Genomic DNA, 20080 nt, shown 5'->3' with positions numbered 1-20080 from the left:
AATTGAAATCATGGAGGGACTGTAGTTATTGATAATGTCAAAAATGAAGGTATAATCATAGGAATCCTGTGGGGGAGTAGGGAGAAGTAGAAAACAAGATCATTGGAAGAGAGAGGAAGAGAGAAATAATTGAGAGGTAAAGGTGTTACAAGGGTCACCAGCATGTAAGCACCACAAATTAACAGGAATAATGCTGGAAAGAGTGACATTAAGATAGAATCTGAAGTTGTTGAGAAGGTAGGGGCAATGACTCAGGGCATCAATAGATGACAGCAACAATAGGGTATTAGGTGATGTTGTCCAGTAAGATTGCATTTAAAACTCACGGATAAGAGTGAAGAAACACAGCCTGAGACATAAGAGAAAAACAGCCACCACTGTAGAGGGAAGAAATGACTCCAACAATGATCCTATGAGAAAGCTCAGGGCAAAAGAAAAACAACTGAAATTGGGCCTGGCGGAGACGCCAAATGCCAATTCTCTCCAAGCCTGATTCTTCTAATGGCTGCACTATAAGCCTAGAGCCACCAGATGGGGCTCAAGCTCAGCTCCTCAAAAACACCAATGCTTGAAGCTGTTGAAAAGACCAAGCCTCCCCCTTCCATTCAGGTCTTGCCCACCTGATTACAGCTCCCTGTCCATCACTCGGTTTCTCTGGGTACATCTTTCTCTGTCCTCTCATCTTTGCCTTTTTTGGTTCCCCTTCTCCTTTCCCCAGCCTACCTGCTTCCTCATTCTCAAAAACATAGAGGGAAAAAACTTTCTATGTTTATGTTTTTAGAAGGAAACCTTTTCCCTTTTAAAAACTCTTGCCTTTGGCCTTCTGCCCAGTGGTACAATTAAAACCTTGTCAATTTATACACAGTGTTGGTTTGGGGGGACTTAACTAAGTTTAGACCACATACCAATTTTAAATGAGTGTATGATACAAAGGATCTGTGTTCCCATCATAGTCATTGGAAGACAAATGATATATGATGCATCTATAAAGTCCTTTAAAACAGCGTATCGTCATAAATACGCTTAAACCATTAAATTGTATATTTTAAAGAGATAAACTTCATGATACATAAAGCATATCTCAATAAAGCTGTTAAAGAAAACCCAGCTTATCCTCAAACTGTAGCATTCTCTCAGCACATCTTATTTATACTAGCTTATACTATAGTTTTCACAATCTCTTTTTCAAAAGAAGGAAACGTTAAACTTTAGTATAGCCTCATCTATAAATTATCATAATTCTGAATTAGGAGAGTCTGGGAATTATACCACTGTTTTATTTATTTGGTGTTTAGTGCCAATTTTGTATGTTCTATTCAAGACTCTGGATGATATCAACCAACCAGTACAGGCAATGAAAAAGCTAAACCCAGTAAATATGCAGGAAATACTTACTGGAAACATACAGAGAAAGCAGGTATTACACACCACTACTTAAAACCCTCTAAAGGTCCTGGCTACTGTTAGGATAGTCCAAATTCCCCATGATGGCACCCAAAGCCCTTCATGATCTGGCCCCGCCAGCCTCTTCATCTATATCCTTGCCCTCCCTCTTCCCTCTGGGCCCTCACTAATTTGATTCCTTCTCATTTCTTCAGATCCCACCTTAGACAAGGCATCCTTCTGGAAAATTCTGGACTGCCTTCTTCAAACCCCAGGCCAGAATCAGGGCCTCTCTTTTTCGCTTTCACAGTCTGCTGTATGGTTCCCACCACAGAACCTATCACACTCTATTGAAGCTTTATTTACTCAATTCTTCTCTCCAACTTGTGTCACCACTATATTCTCAGTACCCAGCAGAGAGCCTAGAACACAGTGAATGCTGAAACTTCCATGAATTTGACTGATGAGTGAGTCTCCTAATTTTCAAATAGCTTGTCAGTCCCTTGGCAATGACCATTAACAGAAAACAATAAGAATGTCCATGATCTAATCATGGATTACAAAGGAGAAAACAGACGGCAAGAGTGAACAGAGAGCACAGACTCTCAGGCCCTGTCGTAATGCTCTGAAGGGTCTCATCCCTAGCCCTGTGCCACTTGCACAATGTCTCAACCACAATACTCTCCCCTTGACCTGCTGGGAAGTCCTTTCTTGCAGGTCTATGCCACGCAAACAGGACATAGATATCAAAAAACCACAGCACTCACAGAATGTCCAGCTCCAGTTATTGGACCAAGTGTTGGAGAAGTAGTAGAAAACATTTCTGGATCTTCCTCCACTCCTCAGAATGAGATTTCAGAGCCAGAAGGTAGCTAAAGATCATTTAGTCAACTGGTTTTCAAACTAGACTCAGCAAATCCCCTTGGGGTCATTTAGAGGAAAGAGAGCCGGGGAGATATTTTGAGCAGGCTGAACTCCAGGCTCCTTTCCATTTACTCAACCAAAGCAACTGATTTTAGCTTCTTACCATATTGGGCTTCCCCTACATGACTTTATTAAATAAAGAGATCTACATAGCTTTTATTTAAAATAAAATCACTTACTTCATCCAATCCCCTTAATTTAGAAACAAGGAAATGGACTCAGAAGTAAATTCTGTGCTTTCTCCAGCAGTTTAGCAAAGTCAAGGACTTCAGTCTCCTGACTATATTCAGGATTCTTCCCATTACGCAAAATCACCTCCTTATAAACTCTTAAGCATTTTTACAAAATGAGGAGTTCTGAGCACTACTCTATAAACAAACTAACAATGACAAAAGAGTATAAAGGAACAAATAAGTACAACCACAAATAGGGCACTACTATACTACAGGCAATACTAAGTACCTTATATACATGATTTCTGCAGGAATCCCAGATCTACCATTTACTTTACATGTTCTTACATTACTCCATGGAGGTTTTCCCTCAATGTCTACACAAACACAATAAGGTAATCCCTGGGCATGTAAAATGCTTAGCAGAACACCTTGCACATAAGTCACAACAAACAGTACCTAGTATTCCTCTATTCAGCTTTCACAATAACCTTATGGGGCAGGGACTCTCAAATTTTCCCAAAGTACACAGCTAGCAAGGATAGTCAGAGCAAATCTAGGTCCAATTCCAAAGTTTATATTCTTTTAAGAATACTATACTGTTTGGCCAAGTCACTGATTTTCTCTATGCTTTAGTTCCTCTGAAGAAATAAAAGAATATCAACTCAACTACCTTACAGCAACACTATGCAATAAAGTTAGCAAAAACACTTTGAAAAGTCCTATGCATACCTAAAGTAAGTTTTATCAGGGAGAATCCTCCTAAAAATAGTGATTCACTGAGATCATCCCTTCTCCCCAGAGTAAACAAGGAACTCGACTGAAAATGGGGTTAGGAGGTTACTTATCTCTGACCTTTTGGCCCTATCTCTGACCTTTTGGCCCTAAGCATAGCCAGAGTAAGAAATGCTTTGCTACCTCCCAGATCATCCAAAAGCAAAGTAGATACCTCTCTTCCTACTGTCTCCCTTACTCTCTGTTAAGTATGTTTATCCAGGCAAAATTCATTTATTTAGCAGACACTTATAGAACACCTATGATCCACCCAACATTTTGCCAAGATAAGTAGAAAACCTTACCTTTGCCTGAAGTCTTCCCTGACCATCTTACATAAGATAGCACCCACCCTTTTGCGTCCCGTCTTCTATCCTGCTTTTCTTTTTTTCCTTAGCATATTGTACTATCATACATATACATCGGAAGCTCAGAAGAAGTAATTAAATGTGCCTAAGGGTGGGGTCTGAGAAGGAAATTGTTTATATTAAATCTTGGAAAATCATAGGAAGGTTTTTACAAAGGGAAGGACAGTCTCACTTTTTCATGCCAACTTCCCCTACATTAGTACCTGGCTCAGTTCTAATTCACGCTAGCAAGATACAGTGCCAACTGTCTCTCATTCAGGGCTCTTTCTATCAAAGTTCCTGAACCCAGTTCCAAGTGGCCCCATCCAGCATTTTGGAGGGTGGCTCTTCTTCCTGTCCTGGCAGATCAGGAAGGTCTGAAATAGAACATAATCAGGCCTGCCCTGCCCCTTCTCCTAACACAGCTGCCATGATTCACTTCCTGTTCCCAATAGTCATTTAAAGAGGGGTCGGCAAACTTTTTTTTTAAAGTTTAATAGTATACATGTAAGTATGCAAACTTAGAGAGTAAATATTTTAGGCTTTATAGGATCTAAGGTTTCTATTCCAGCTACTGAACCCTGACAATGTAGTGATGAAGCAACCACATACATACTGTACAAAAGTGGATGAACATAACTATGTTTCAATTAAACTTGACTTACAAAAACAGGCAGTGGGCAGGGCATGGCAGCTCACGCCTGTAATCCCAGCACTTTGGGAAGATATAGGGGGAGGACTGCTTGAGGCCAGGAGTTCAAGGCCAGTCTTAGCAATACTGCAAGACCCTGTCTCTATTTAAATAAATTATTAAAATTTTAAAAAGCAAAAAGACAGTGGGCCTGTCTGCCAGAATTTGCCAATCTCTGATCTAAAGGATAATGGGAGCAATTTTTTTTTATTTTTTATTTTTTTGAGACAGGGTCTACCAGGCTGTAATGCAGTAGAGCAACCACAGCTCGCTGCAGCTTCCACCTCCTAGCCTCAAGCAATCCTCCCACCTCAGCCTCCCAAGCAGGGGGACTACGGGCACACGCCACCATGCCTGGCTAATTTTTCTCTCTCTCTCTCTTTTTTTTTTTTTGTAGAGAGGGGGTCTCTATGCTGACCAGGCTGGTCCCGAACTCTTGGACTCAAGCCATCCTCCCACTTTGCCCTTCAAGCCTTCTAAAGTACTGGGATTACAGACGCGAGCCACTGGCCCTGGCCAAGAACTATTTTCAAGCAGCTTCCTCCTGACCACTTGTAGTTACCTGTTTTAAAATCTTAGGCTGTCTAAGTCTCACCATCAAATTCTTGCACATTTCTATTTAATTACAGGGCTTACATTATTTTTCCCAGAATCACAAATTCATGTAATTTGGATATGCAAACTCAAGAGTTAGGAACCCAGCTAGCATATAGAGATTCTTCATGTTGGAAAGGATTTAGAGATCATCTAGTCCAACCTCCCACTCAATGCAGACGTTATCTAGCAAGTAGTCACTCAGCTTCCGTTCAAACACTTCTAATGACAGGAATGACAGTCACTTCCTCCCCAGACAACTCACTCCATCTTTGGACATCTCTAAGGTAAGATACCCTACTTATTTTTCTTCTTGGCACATTTAACCACCTGATTACTTGTAAATTTATTTACACTGATTCTTCTTACCAGAAAGTAGGATGCGTGAGGTCAGAAGCGTAGTTTTTTGTTTGTAATTTTTTACTGCTGTATCCCCCGCCCCTTGAACAGTGCCTAGTACATAAAGAGTATAAGATAGCTGTTTATTGGGAAGGAGGGAGGGAGGAAGAGAGGGAGAGATGGAAGGAGGGAGGGAGTGAACAAGCTAACAAAACAATGCTGCATTTGGGGAATTTAATTCAGCGTGGCTGACACCAGAGACACAAGGGGAAGAGCAATTAACTGGTAAGGTTTGGGTGGTAGGTTTAAGGCCCCTGAAATGTTACAGCAGGTGCAGAGGCTGAGGGTGTACTGTTTGAGGAACATTCCCTTATCTCCTTTCCTTCCAATGTACAACCCACTGCCATTCCAACAGTAAACATCTTTTTTTTTTTTGAGACAGAATCTTGTTCCATCATCCAGGCTGGAGTGAAGTGGCACGATCTCATTTCACTGCAATCTTCGCTTCCTGGGTTCAAGCAATTCTCGAGAACTGCCTCAGCCTCCCAAGTAGCTGCAATTACAGGTGTGCGCCACCACACTCAGCTAATTTTTCTATTTTTACTAGAGACGGGGTTTCACTATGTTGTCAACACTGGTCTTGAACTCCTGACCTCAAGTGATCCGCCTGCCTTGGCCTCCCAAAGTACTGGGATTACAGGTGTGAGTCACCACGCCTGGCCCAATGGTAAACATCTTTCAATGCATCTGTTCTCTGGGACTTCCTTTTCAAACCATCCTTCCCCGCAAGAGAAATGCCACCATCCTAAATTCTGTAGATGCTTGTATCACTATACCCACGATACTTAAAATATCTGTCATTCCTCTGCTGGGCTCTGAGAGCAGGGACTATGTTATCTTCATTTTTCAGTCCTGGGCACTGAATACAGTGACAGGAGCAAGATAGGAACCTTATAAATGTTCTGTAAATAAATTAATGTAATAGTTTTATTGTATTCCGTACTGGCCAAATTTACATAAAGGGGACTATTTTCAGATCCAGGCACTACATTCTAGGAAAGATGATTAGCCTTTATGCCAAAGGCTGAAATGCAAGTGCCAAAGAGATCAGGCCAATGATTTAAATGAGTTCAAGGGCCTAGAAGGACTATAGCTAAGAGGGGTTATGCCCTCCTTTTATATATAATCTCTTAAATGTAGCCAATGAATTCAGATTTTAAAAAAGAGAAAATAAAAAGAATACCACTCTATAGTCCTCCAAAACACACATGCCTGCAAGTGGAAATGGGAAGCAAATGTGCAACGTGTATTGGACAAAGGGATTAAGTAAGGGAGTAACACAATCAGAATTGCAGTTTTTGAAAGACCGTTCTAGCAGGATAAACTAGGGTGCTATTGTAATAGTCAAGACAAGAGATGGGATAAGGGCCTGAACCAGGACAGTTCAAATGGAGTAAAAGGGTGGGATGGATGAAAGATGACCTGGTCTGCCCAGTTCTCATAACGAAGTCCAAGATTGCATGAACTAATCTGGCAGCCACAGTACCAGTTTGTAGATTCATACTTGTTTTGTTTCCAAATAAACTGTTAAATCTCATTTTTAATAACTGAAATATGGGGTTTAATTCTTTTGCAGGCAATGCGATACAATGATTAAAGTTTACGAACTCTGAAGCCAGGTAGCCTAAGTTCCAACTCTGACTTTACTACTAGCTGTGTGACCTTGGATAAGTCATTTGACTTCTCTATGCTTCAATACCTGTAAGGTTATGGTATGTGTAGATGAGTTAATGCAAGAATTGCTTAGACTAGTACCTGGTCCACAGTAAGTGTCATGTAAGTTTCAGCTTAAATTATTATTTATTATTTTTGGATTTCAACTTCTTAGTTTTAATCCCTTGACTAAATATTCTCTACACTGTCCAGCCTGCAAGCATTCACTATGTAAATCTCATAGGCATGTCTTTTCTATATCTTCATCCAAATTGATGTTCAAAAACAAAATATAACCAAAAACAGCCCTGACAGCCCTGTAGAATGTCACTAAAAACACCTCCTATAGATTAACACTGATCTACTATAATTCCTGAGTGCAATTATTCAACTAGCTCCAAAGCCAGGTCAAATTTTTTTTTGTCTTGGGATCACATGAGAAAACATTAAATACCTAATTTTAGCACTTAAGAAACATTACCTTTGTAGCACATTCCAATCCTCCAGCAACCTAGGAATCTTTCCAAAAATGAAATGTGCTGATATATACCAAACTGCTATATGGTAATTATTTCTGGATAATGTGCTTTTTTTCTGTTTTTGCTTATGTCTATTCTCTAATATTTTTATACTGAACTTGGACCGATCATTTAAATAAAATCACGGCAAGGCTTAAAGAAAAAAAAGAATTGTTATCAGCTAGCATGATTTATTCTTAATGAATACACGCTGGCTTCTAGGGGTCACTGTTGTTCTCATTCTTTGATCAATCAATTTTAGAATTTTACCCGAGATCACTGTCAAGTTTCCAATGACATCCTTAAACCCATGTGACCCAGAGGTTAACTCCAAATAAATCAAACATCTCAGATGGGCACAGTGGCTCATGCCCATAATCATAGCGCACTTTGGGAGGCTGAGGCAGGCAGACAGCTTGAGCCCAGGAGTTCGAGACCAGCCTCGGCAACATGACGAAACTCTTTCTCTACAAAAAATACAAAAATTAGCCGGGCATGGTGGCATGTGCCTGTAGTCCCAACTTCTCAGGAGGCTGAGACGGGAGGATCAACCGAGCCTGGGAGGTCAAAGCTACACTGAGCTGAGATCACACCACTATTCTCCAGCCTGTGTGACAGAGTGTGAGACCGTCTCAAAAAACAAAGACAAAAATTTAAAAAAAAAAAAAAAAAACATGTCTATGGGGAGAATTAAAATTTGAGAGCCTTCAAAATATGTCTAGAATCCACTGCTTTCTGGTTAGCCACCACTACCACCCAGGTCCAACCTACCATCATCCCTGCCCTGGACTACTGATTACTGCAAAAGCTTCCTAACTTGTCTCCCTGCTCCCATCACTGTCCATCCTTCCCCACCATCCACAGTCTGTTCTCCCACAACAACCAGAGGAGGCCTTTTAAATCATCAGTCAGATCAAGTCACTCCTCTGCTCTAAACTCTCTAGTGCACCTCACTTAGAATACAATGCACTCCAAAGGTGTCACATGGCTAAGGCCCTACAAGATCTAGGTCCCATCACTCATCTGCTGCTCCTTCCCTACGACTCCACTCCAGCCACATGGCCTCCTTATGGGTCCTTATACATGACCAGTTATACTCATCTCATCCCTCACAGATTTTATACCTGCTGTTCCCTCTGCCTAGGATGCTTTTCCTTCCCCCAGATATCCCCTGGCTGGACTCTTCGCTTCTTTTAGATCTTAGCTTAAAATATCACCTCATCAGAGGCCTTCCTTGATTGCTATACATAAAGAAGCAATCCCTCAGCTCCCTACCACTATCACCTTACGCTGCTTTTTTGTCTTCTTAGCATGTACAATCTAGTGGATGTTATTTATCTATTTACCTGTTTATTTATTTATATCTAATTATTCATTTTTATCTGTTTCTACCCATTAGAATACAATCCTTGAGAGCAAGGACTTTTTCTATTTTGTTTAATGCTGTATACTTGGTTCCAATAACTAAGGCATGTAGTAAGCGGTTAATTATTTTTTTGTCATCAGAACATTAGCCCCAGTATATAGCAAAATATTTTATGCATAATAGGTATGTGTAGGCTGGGTGCAGTAGCTCACACTTGTAATCCCAGCACTTTGGGAGGCCGAGGTGGGCAAATCACCTGAGGTCAGGAGTTCAAGACCAGCCTGACCAACACGGTGAAACCCTGTCTGTACGAAAACTACAAAAATTAGCCGGGCATGGTGGCATACACCTGTAATCCCAGCTACTCGGGAGGCTGAGACAGGAGAATCGCTTGAGCCCAGGAGGCGAAGGTTTGCAGTGGCAGTGAGCCAAGTTCGCCAGTGCACTCCAGACAGGGCAACAGAGCAAGACTTCATCTCAAAAAATAAAAAAATAAAAAATAGGTTTATGTGTAATAAGTTTTATGAATAAAATGGTTGTTCTCCCCAAAATTTCACCAAATATATGAAAACACCATTGGTTCTTCCATTAAAAAAGACCAAATACTGGCTGCCAATCGCCCAACAAGAAATTAATTTCATAACCCAGTTCTCTGAGGTAAGAGAAATGCTCCAGGGAACGGAACAGAACAAGAATCCTGAACCAATTAACAGGGCAAGAGTTTGCCTTGAATTTTCCCACTCCTTCAAGAAAAGTTCTGTAGTATCCCTAACTACACCTATTTCCTAAGAGGGGTTGACATGAGAGCAAGAGGCTTTGTTAAGATTTCTTTCCTATGCCCAGTCACTGCTATGAGGAGAACCCATTTCCCACTCATTCTGAGTTATCCTATTGCTCTACTTTCCTAGGGAAGTTTTCTCTATCATCCAGCTATCAGTAGCAACCAAGACCACTGGGTCTCTTGGCCACTCACCACTCAAGTTCTCACTTCTCTCCCTTCTATTTCATTAGTGCTCTCCTCTGCCTTAGCCAACACCAACCAATAAAATATTGGCACATAAAATCCACATATGGCTAGGAAAAGAAGCTAGTTGTTGATCAAAAGGTTTTGTATTTTGCTTTGCTTTTCCAACGTTAAATCAGTCACAGCCTCAACCAAAACGTAACTTTCTCAAAAGAGGAACATTACAGTGTAATGAAAATAACCCACTGTGGTGGTGGCTCATGCCTATAATCCCAGCACTTTGGGAGACCAAGGCAGGAGGACTGCGTTAGCCCAGCAGTTTGAGACCAGCCTGGACAATATAGAGCCCAGTCTCTACAAAAAAATTAGCTGGGCATGGTGGTGCACACCTGTAGTCCCAATTACTCAGGAGGCTGAGGTGGGAGGCTCACCTGAGCCCAGGAAGTCAAGGCTGCAGTGAGCCATGATCATGCCACCGCCCTCCAGCCTGGGCAATGGGAGTGAGACCCAGTCTCAGAAAAAAAGGAAAGAAAGTAACACAGGTTTGAAACCTAGTTCTACTACTTGTGTGAACTTGGAAGAGTTATTTAACCTCTCTAAGCTTGTTTCCTTGTGGTGATGACAACAGTACTTACTTCACAGGGTTGGTAGGGAGCTAACATGTCCCACAGGACTGCGCCCGGCATAGAGTAAATACTCAATAAATGGTAGCTGCTTCTTAAGGGTGGCCTACTTCTTTTGGTTGCTGACTTCATGCAAGGATTTTTCACCCTCATCAGGTTGATTGGTTGGTTAAAGGAGAAAACATGCAAAGTACTCAGCATAGTATTTGGTTCATAATAGGCCATCACAAATACTGACTTTCCTCCCACTTCCAGTAGTGGCAAAATTATAGTGGCTTCAGAAACCACCCAATCCTACTGGTATGCCCAGGTTTCACTGTACAACATACTTACCATTTAGGCAATTCAAGATTTCCGTCAATACTTTCGGCGGCTCTCCCTTTGCTTGCTGTTTTGGAAACAGTCACTCAGTATCTTTCAAAGACAGTTGTCTCTTGACCTGGATAGAATATAAACAGAATGGAAGAGACAGGTAATGCATGAATCATACCAAGACTGAGCTGACCCAGAGGGTTGTCCCAAAGACTTTTACATACAATTCACTGTCAGCAAGGGGCCAAGGTAAAACCTGTATCTAGATCCTGACACTAAAGGAACCTGGCTAAGTTGGCTATGTCTCTCTCAGGAAAGTCAAGAAAGAATTTGGCTGTAGGAGACTTCCCCTTCCCTATAAGATGATATGGTCCTAGGGTAGAACCCACTGTCTTTGCTTAAATTAAAACACCTAAACATTCCTCAACAGTCTAAAAATGTATATGACATCTTACAGCTAGGAAGCATCTCAGAAATCAACTACAGGTTGAGCATCCCTAATCTGAAAATCCCAGATTCAAAATGCTCCAAAATCTGAAACATTTTGAGTACCCACATGACTCCACAAGTGGAAAATTCCATACCTGATCTCATGTGATAGGTTGCAGTCAAAATACAGGCACACAATACTCAGGTTTATTCAATGTCCCCTGGAGAAAAATAAAATTACCTTCAGGCTATATAAGGTGTATAGGAAACACAAATGAATTTCATGTTTAGACTTCGGTCTTATCCCAAGACATGTCACTATATACATGCAAATATTTTTTTAAAAATCTGAAATCTAAAACACTTCTGGTCCCAGGGATTTCAGATAAGGGATACTCAACCTTCAGTTAAATGTCCTTGTTTTACGGAAGGAAACTAAAACTTGGTAGTCAGTCACGCAATTATTTAGCAGAAAAGAAAGGATTCTAGTAAAAATAAGATGTTCTAGAAGATAGGAAAAAAACATACGTGGGGTATTTACCAACCCTGAGCACTATGCTTTATGTTTTATATAAAACAATAAGAACATAATGTTACCTCTACCTTACAGATAAAGAATCTAAGTTTCAAGAAGTGACTTGTCCAAGGTCTTACAGCTTGCTATTAAATGACAGAGTTTAAACTCAAGTCTGTCTGACTTTGAAAGTCCTTTCACCATGCTGGCTCTCATTTTGCTGCCTTCTAGACTCGGTCCTCAAAAGAGCCCTGAACCACCCAATATCAATTAGAACTAAAAATAGAGCTTCTCTGTCTGCAAACTTACCCTCCAGTTTTGTAACAAGCAGCCTTCTATAGGAGAGGTGAAAAGCCTACCATCCCATTGAATCTTACCCCTAAAATCAGAGAAGAGCTACTAGAGATGGAAAATCTGGGTCAAACTTCTTGTGTTTCTCACTTACTCTTGAGGAAAATGGAAAGGTAGCTTCTAAGCTAGTGGTAAACCTAAACCTTTTGTACATGATCTTACATTCAAACTATCCTCCCTTCTTTCATCACAACTGCCTCCCCTGCACATCCCTGCAAGCCACCTTGTGACTGCCTTCCAAGACCATTGGTCCCTTCAATCCAACTTCCACACTTCCAGCAAAACATGCACATACGCACACGCACGCGCACACCCACACACGAATCCATCCCTGCCTCTTCCTAGAGAGCAAAAAGGCTAGAATGAAGATGGACAAATAATGAGAGTTTTTAAAAATAGTTTAAAAGATGAGGGGAATAGGAGGAACTCAAGCCTCAAGCCAATAAAATTTGGAAAAAAAAATTTTTTTGTAGTGATGGGGTCTCACTATGTCGCCCAGGCTGGTCTGAAACTCATGACCTCAAGTAATCTTCCCACCTCAGCCTCCCAAAGAGAAGAGTTACTGATAATATCGGCCAGGCACAGTGGTTCACGCCTGTAATCCTAGCACTTTGGGAGGTCGAGGCGGGTGGATCACCTGAGGCTAGGAGTTCAAGACCAGCCTGGCCAATATGGTGAAACCCCGTCTCTACTAAAAATACAAAAATGAGCTGGGCATGGTGGCATGTGAATGTAATCCCAGCTACTCAGTAGGCTGAGGCAAGAGATTCACTTCAAACCAAGAGGCGGAGTTTGTGGTGAGCCCAGATCGCACCACTGCACTCCAGCCTGGGCGACAGAGTGAGACATTGTCTGAAAAAAAAAAAAAAAAAAGAGTTACTGATAATAAAAACAGCTAGAAAATAAGTATCAAAAAGGATCTAGGCCAGGCACAGTGGCTCATGCCTATAATCCCAGCACTTTGGGAGGCCAAGGCAGGAGGACTGCTTGAGCCCAGGAGTTCAAGAACAGCCTCGACAACAACAAAGCGAGGCCCCCATCTCTACAAAAAAAATTTTTTAAATTAGCTGGGCATGGTGATGCGCACCTATAGTCCTAGCTACTTGGGAGACTGGGACAGGAGGATCACCTGGAACCCACGAGTTTGAGGCTGCAGTGAGCCACAACTGTCCTAGTGCACTCCAGCCTAGACGACAGAGTGACACTCTACCTTTAAAAATAATTTTTAAAAGGATCTATACCAAGGCAGCACCCAAGAGATGGTTTAGGTGGATGTGAGGGAAGCTTTAGCTCTCCACCCTCTGCTTTTAAAAAAGAATCAATGGAAGTTAAAGTAAGTGTGATTGGTATTCAAACAGTTTTAGGGCAGTTCCACAGACCTTCTGTCCTGCCCCATCACCACCTGTCTCTTTCCCCCTCCCCACCCACCATAAACACACAACACCCATACACAAACACCCACACACACACATCCATACACACACCTTCTTCTGCATAGCCTAAAACCTCTCCTACATAAAAATTCTGAACCCTAAGAAAAGGTCACATAAATCTAGTCTATCTCCCCTAAGGTCTCTGCAGCCCTAACAGTGATAGCAGCACCCCTGCTAAAATCTACTGTCCCAGCACCTACCACCTACTGCCAAATTTGCTGACATGTTACTAAGGCCCAGGGGCTTTTCTCTTCAAAACAAGACAGAATGCACTGCCAAAAGGAAAGAGGAACTCCAGCTAACCCTGATTTGTTTTCAACTGTCTACATTCTCTCCTGTTTCTAAGGGGTAGAAGCAAGCAGCAACTGATTTCTTTCTTCTGAACGCCATTTACTTCTTGCATCCTCAGTGTACTCGCCCTCTGTTCCCAAAACAAGAGGATGACTATAAACATCCTCAAATTCCTTAGTGATGCCACTTCAGAGAGCTTTCCACCACGACAGACCCATCCTCATCACTTCCCTCAAGCATCTCTTCTGGCACTTATTGTTTGTTGTTACTGTTGGTGGTGACAGTGGTGGTAGTATGTGTGTATGGGTCTGTCTGCCTAGAAACAGAGATTAAAGGATCCTTACAGATCACAGAGTCCAACCACCTCATTTCCCAGAGGAGCAAGTGAGTCCCAGAGAGGAAACAAGACTTGCCCAAGGTTACAAAACCAGTTCAGGTGAACATTTTTGTCCCCCAAACACTTTAGTAATAGATAAAAATGTCAGTACGAAATTCTGCTTTCAGTATGACCCTCCCACAGACAACAACTATAGTCTGGATAAAACACAAAAACTATCTGAAGTGAACAAGGGCTGGCAGATTTTGAAAATAAGTTGAAAGCTGGAAGAAAGGGCTGACATGGAATGAACTCCCCATTTTTGGAGCTCTGGCCTGAGGCTGGTCGGAGCTGAAGTTCCAATTAAAAAACAAACCCTAGGTTTTCTGTCCTGAAGAAACAGCCCAGAGCAGCCAGAGATCACGGGAAGTAAGAAAAAAGAGAGCCAGAGAAGGAAGGAGAGTCTTGGGTTCTGTGTGTAAAGTCTGCCCAGTCTCTGGCTGAACCTTGAGCCATGCAAGGCAGGCTCAGGCAGGGCAGAATCCAAAGACCTCAGTTAAAAGAGAAAAGAACTGAACTGAGATTTGAACTGCCACCCACTGCAGGTGTGAGAGAGTTTGTAGTTTTGAGTCTGAATTATTGTCTACTAAACCAAAAACATCAACAGAAAGCGAAGTCTCCACAATACAACATTCACAATGTGAAGAATACAATTCCAAATTACATAAAGAACAAGAAAAATCATCTGCGCACGGTGGCTCATGCCTGTAATCCTGGCATTTTGGGAGGCCAAGGCAGGAGGATCATCTGAGCCCAAAGTGTTTTTGAGACCAGCCTGGGCAACACAGTGAGACACTGTCTCTACAAAAAATGAAAATAAATTTTTAAAAAACTAGCCAGGTATGGTGATGCATGCCTGTGGTCCCAGCTACCTGGGAGGCTGAGGCAGGAGGATCACTTTAGCCCAGTAGTCAAGGCTGCAGTGAGCCATATTCACACCACTGCACTCCAGCCTGGGCAACAGAGAGAGACCTTGTCTCAAAAAAAAAAAAAAAAACCCTAGAAAAATTAAACCCATTTGCAAAGGAAAAGACAATCAGCAGAGGGCAACTCCAAGACAACCCAGATGCTGAAAATCTCAGACAAAGATATTAACACAGCTATTATAACTAAGCTGAATGAGGTAAAAGAAAATATGCTCAAGGCCGGACATGGTGGCTCAGGTCTATAATCCCAGCACTTTGGGAGGCCGAGGTGGGCGGATCACGAGATCAGGAGATTCAGACCATTCTGGCCAACATGGTGAAACCCCGTCTCTACTAAAAATACAAAAGTTAGCCAGGTGTTGTGGCGCACGCCTGTAGTCCCAGATACTTGGGAGGCTGAGGCAGGAGAATCGCTTGAATCCGAGGCAGAGCTTGCAGTGAGCCAAGATCCAGCTACTGCACTCCAGCCTGGCGACAGAACGAGACTCCATCTCAAAAAAAGAAAAAAAAGAAAGAAAATATACTCAAAATGAAGGGGAAAAAACAGTAAGTCTCAGAAGAGAAACTGAAAAAAAAATTTAAGTGGAAATTTTTGAACAGAAACACAGTATTTGAATTTTTTTAATTCACTGAATGGGCTTAAGGACAGAATGGAGATGACACAGGAAAGAGTCAGTGAAACATGGAAGTAGAACAATAGAAATGATTCAAACTAAAACAACTCTGGGTCATTCTCAGTCTCTAGAAAAACTACCCTCAGACCCTTTACTAAAGTATACACAGGGATAATTGTCTGTTATCAGAAAAATTGGTATCAGAGATTAACAGAATAACTTGGGATCACAGAGTTTTCTAGTGGTCCCAAATTACATAGGAAGTAAAGGGAAAGTAATTTTATTTTTCCCCCTATAATTGCTGAAGTAGCATTCAGGATTGTTGAGGAAAAAAGTCAGGAGGGATTTTAATAGTTTTAATAGTTTTTCTGCCCTGTGTAGTCTCTTCACCAAAAAGCCAACATGATAAACAGGCTGATGGCAGGATGGGGTGGGGACCAACCAGGGGGTATGGGGCTAAGGAAGTGCCAGCAGCTTGCTATGTATGAGCCAACCTAGGTGGTTTTAAAGGCAGCTGCCCTGAATGCCATCACTGAGTCGCTTCTCACATTCAAGTCACTTCATGTTGGAGTTCAGAACACTCTAGATAAAAGTGGAAGAAAAAACATAAGCTGCAGAAAACATGTCAATTTCTTTAAGGCCTGCCTTTTGCTCACTCCCCTCCTTCCTACCCTACTTGCCAACAAGAAGGAAGGAAGAAATTCCAGAGCCAGTAATCTTTTCTGACTAAAGCAGGAAACTGAGAGTAAGACAACATGCCCTCTAAGTGCAGAGAAACTTGGATGGGGAGTGAGAATCATGGGTGCTGGCCTCTAGTTCTACCACAGACATTGCTGGACCTCAGGTATGTCTTTTACACTTTCTGGGTCTCAGTTTCATCAGTCAAACAAAAAGGCCAGACTGAATGATATTTAGCAATGATACACTATTGTCCTTTCCAGTAACACTATGAATGACATCCCTAACCCTGCTACCTCCATTTGCCCTTGAAGAAACTATAAACAGATCTGAAAAGACAGAAGTAGAGGCATATCATTTGATTCACTGGAGTACCTCATGTTATATAAATTATTCAAACTTTTTAAATAATTTTCCTTAAGTCTTGCATTAATACTTAAATTACATCAATAGCAGATATTTCGGTACCTATCTGTGATAGAGGACTGCTGTAAAATAATGTCTTTCATCTGAATGTGCTGCTAATTCTCCCAGAACAACTTTTTAAATCTACATAACCTTTAGGATGAGAAGGCAAAAATACTCTTATATCTTATGATAAGCAAACAAACTAAGGGACCTGTGAGACCTTTTTAGGAAGCTAGTAACAGACAAAACTAGAATCCAGCAATCCCATCTCTATGTGTCAGGTTCTTTTTCACCTTGCCAAAGAAACCTTACCAAAGAGGAGGATAAACAAGACCAGAATTAGAAAGAACTTAAATATTTTTATTTAATAAATGATTGATAAAGCTAGCTTGAGGTTAATGTATCTATTTGAAAGCTGGCACTCAAAGAACCAGCTCTGCTACTTAATTTTTTTTTTTTTTTTTTTTTTGAGACAAAGTCTTGCTCTGTTGCCCAGGCTGGAGTGCAGGGGCACGATCTCAGCTCACTGCACTCTCCACCTCCCAGGTTCAAGCAATTCTCCTGTCTCAGCCTCCCGAGTAGCTAGGATTACCGGCGCATGCCACCACGCCCAGCGAATTTTTGTATTTTTAGTAGAGATGGGGTTTCACCATGTTGGCCAGGCTGGTCTCAAACTCCTGACCTCAAGTAATCCACCCACCTCAGCCTCCCAAAGTGCTGGGATTACAGGCGTGAGCCACTGTGCCCAGCCCTGCTGTTTCCTTTTCTAACCAGTGGTCTATAATTGAGACTAGGCTTCCTTGCCCAAGTTTAGCAACAGAACCACATCTAAAATTGCTATTCACCTGCTGAGAGAAAGCTGGCCAAGGCTAAGCACAGTGCCTCAAGCCTGTAATTCCAACATTTTGGGAAGCTGAGGCAGGAGGATCACTTGAGCCCAGGAGTTTGAGACCAGTCTGGCCAACATAGCAAGACCCCATCTCTTCAAAAATAAAACCAGGCCAGGTACAGTGGCTCATGCCTACAATCCTAGCACTTTGGGAGGCCAAGATGGGAGGATCACTTGAGCTCAGGAGATCGAGAACAGCCTGGGCAATATAGTGAGACCTTGTCTCTAAAAAAAATTTTAAAATTAGCCAGGTGTGGTGGTGTATGCCTGTAGTCCCAGCTACTCGGGTGGCTGAAGTGGGAGGATGACTCGATCCAGGAGACTGAGGCTGCAGTAAGCCATGACCACACCACTACACTCCAGCATGGACAGAGTGAGACTCTGTTTCATTGGCCAGGCATGGTATATGCCTGTAATCCTAGCTACTCAGTAAGCTGAGATGGGAGAATCGCTTGAGCCCAGGTGTTCAAGGTTACAGTAAACTATGGTTTCATCACTGCTGGGTGACAGAGCAAGACCCTGCCTCCAAATAAATAAATGAATGAAAGTTGACCAAATCAGAAGGTGTAAAAAAGTAAAAGACCACTGCGCTGTTAAAAAAAAAAAAAAAGAGAGAGAGATAGGCAAAGAGAAGAAAAAAGAGAAGAGAAAGAAAAGAGAAAAGAAGAAGAAGGGAAGAAAAGAAAAAAAGGAAAATAAAAGAAAGAAAAGTTTGCCTATGTGAAAGTGATAAGGAAAACGCAGAGTTGAGGATGGGTTTTGCTGTTATTTTTGTTTAATGAGGGTACTATCCTAGCACTGTCTGTCACATGTATGAGCTGCAAGTCTTAGGAGGTGCAAGTCACCCAAAGGTTTCAAATCTTTTTACCTTCACACTCAACTCAGAGAATGTGACTTCCCTTGTACTGACTGTTAAGTGCCCAGAGTATCAATCTAGAAGTTTTTTGTTTTACATGCATCTAATCTCCCTTAGGAGAAATGTATTTCATCTCTCTTAAAATGGAAGATTAAAATGCCCTTCTATATATTTGGTGGTATCAGGAGAAGAATACTAAGCTGTACATATTAGAGAGCCTGAGTGAAAAAGGTTTTCTGCTTTTATTTTAATTTGAAGGCATATTTTACCGGGTCACTATTATTTCTACCCCCATAACAAGTTTCTTTCCATTTTATTACCTCTAGAGAACTTCCCTTTGTTTCTATTCCACACTCTCTCTCCATCCTGCCTGCTGCCCCCGGCAACATGCTATAAGGGAAAACCACACATGGTATTGAAAGTTAGATGATCTGGGTTCTACTCTAATTTAGTCACATATTAAGTGATTAAACTTCACAATCTCAGTTTCCACAATTGTATATAGAGATTACATCTAAACTTCATGGGACTGTTGTAAGGATTATATAAAAATATACATTAAATGCCTAAGCACATAAGGCCTGAACTAAGATATACTCTACACTTACTAATTCAATTTTCTTTTCATCACTATTCTGATTATGCCTTATACATTCTTAGTTTTTTTCCCCCCCATCTCTCTTGGCACACCAGGAAGCCCTGGAGGAAAAAAACACCTTGAGAAAGTAACTTGCCCAGTTACAGCAGAAATAATTTTAAATAAGTACTAAGAGAGGTGGATGGGTGGGGCCAGAGGTATAGTAAGACAGCATCCAAAAGGACAGGGAAGATGCCCAAGTCAGAATAATCAGGCTCCCTGCCAGTTCTCTGCCTCCCACCCCTAAGCCCCAAGTTCCTTCTTAGAGCTATAACTATGTCTATCTCCTTCTTTTACTAAGTCACACTTGCCAACACATCTCAAGTCAATGTCTACAATATTAAAAACAAACAGGAGGCTGGGCAAGGTGGCTCAACAGCTGTAATCCTAGCACTTTGGGAAGCCAAAGCGGACAGATCATGAGGTCAGGAGTTCGAGACCAACCTGGCCAACATGGTGAAACCCCTTCTCTACTAAAAATACAAAAATTAGCAAGGCATGGTGGTGCACCCCTGTAGTCCCAGCTAATCGGGAAGCTGAGGCAGGAACTTGCTTGAACCCAGGAGGTGGAGGTTGCAGTGAGCTGAGATCGCGCCACTGCACTCTAGCCTGTACGAAACAGCGAGACTCCATCTCAAATAATAGTAATAAATAATTAATAATAAATTTTTTAAAAAAACAGTCATGGTGGCTTGCGCCTGTAATCCCAGCACTGTGGGAGGTCAAAGTGGGTGGATCACTTGAGGTCAGGAGTTCGAGACTAGCCTGATCAACATGGTGAAATCCCATCTCTACTAAAAATACAAAAATTAGTTAGGCATGGTGGCGCGCATCTGTGGTCCCAGCTACTCGGGAGGCTGAGGCAACAAGAATTGCTTGAACCTGGGAGGCGGAGGTTGCGGTGAGCCGAGATCACGCTGCTGCACTCCAGCCTGGGCAAGAGAGCAAGACTCCACC

At 41.9% G+C, this 20080-nt stretch overlaps 1 protein-coding gene across 4 annotated transcripts in view; it reads right to left on the bottom strand.

Annotated features, from left to right (window-relative positions):
- The window catches only part of LUZP1 (leucine zipper protein 1), a 95224-nt gene that overhangs the window by 13472 nt on the left and 61672 nt on the right, over positions 1-20080 (bottom strand). For 2 of the 4 annotated variants that reach the window (XM_038002869.2, XM_038002809.2), the window contains exons 2-3: positions 11306-11371; positions 10743-10848 (exon numbers count right to left, since the gene is read on the bottom strand). The gene's annotated coding sequence lies outside the window, so the exon portion shown is untranslated. The remainder of the gene's footprint in view (positions 1-10742; positions 10849-11305; positions 11372-20080) is intronic. The other 2 variants (XM_038002929.2, XM_007980094.3) reach the window with 1 other exon arrangement.

The sequence above is a fragment of the Chlorocebus sabaeus genome, chromosome 20, assembly GCF_047675955.1.
Source record: "Chlorocebus sabaeus isolate Y175 chromosome 20, mChlSab1.0.hap1, whole genome shotgun sequence".
NCBI classification, from domain to species: Eukaryota; Metazoa; Chordata; class Mammalia; order Primates; family Cercopithecidae; genus Chlorocebus; species Chlorocebus sabaeus.
Note: the sequence above shows the minus strand (reverse complement) of the source record. Positions and strands in the feature narration are given on the sequence as shown.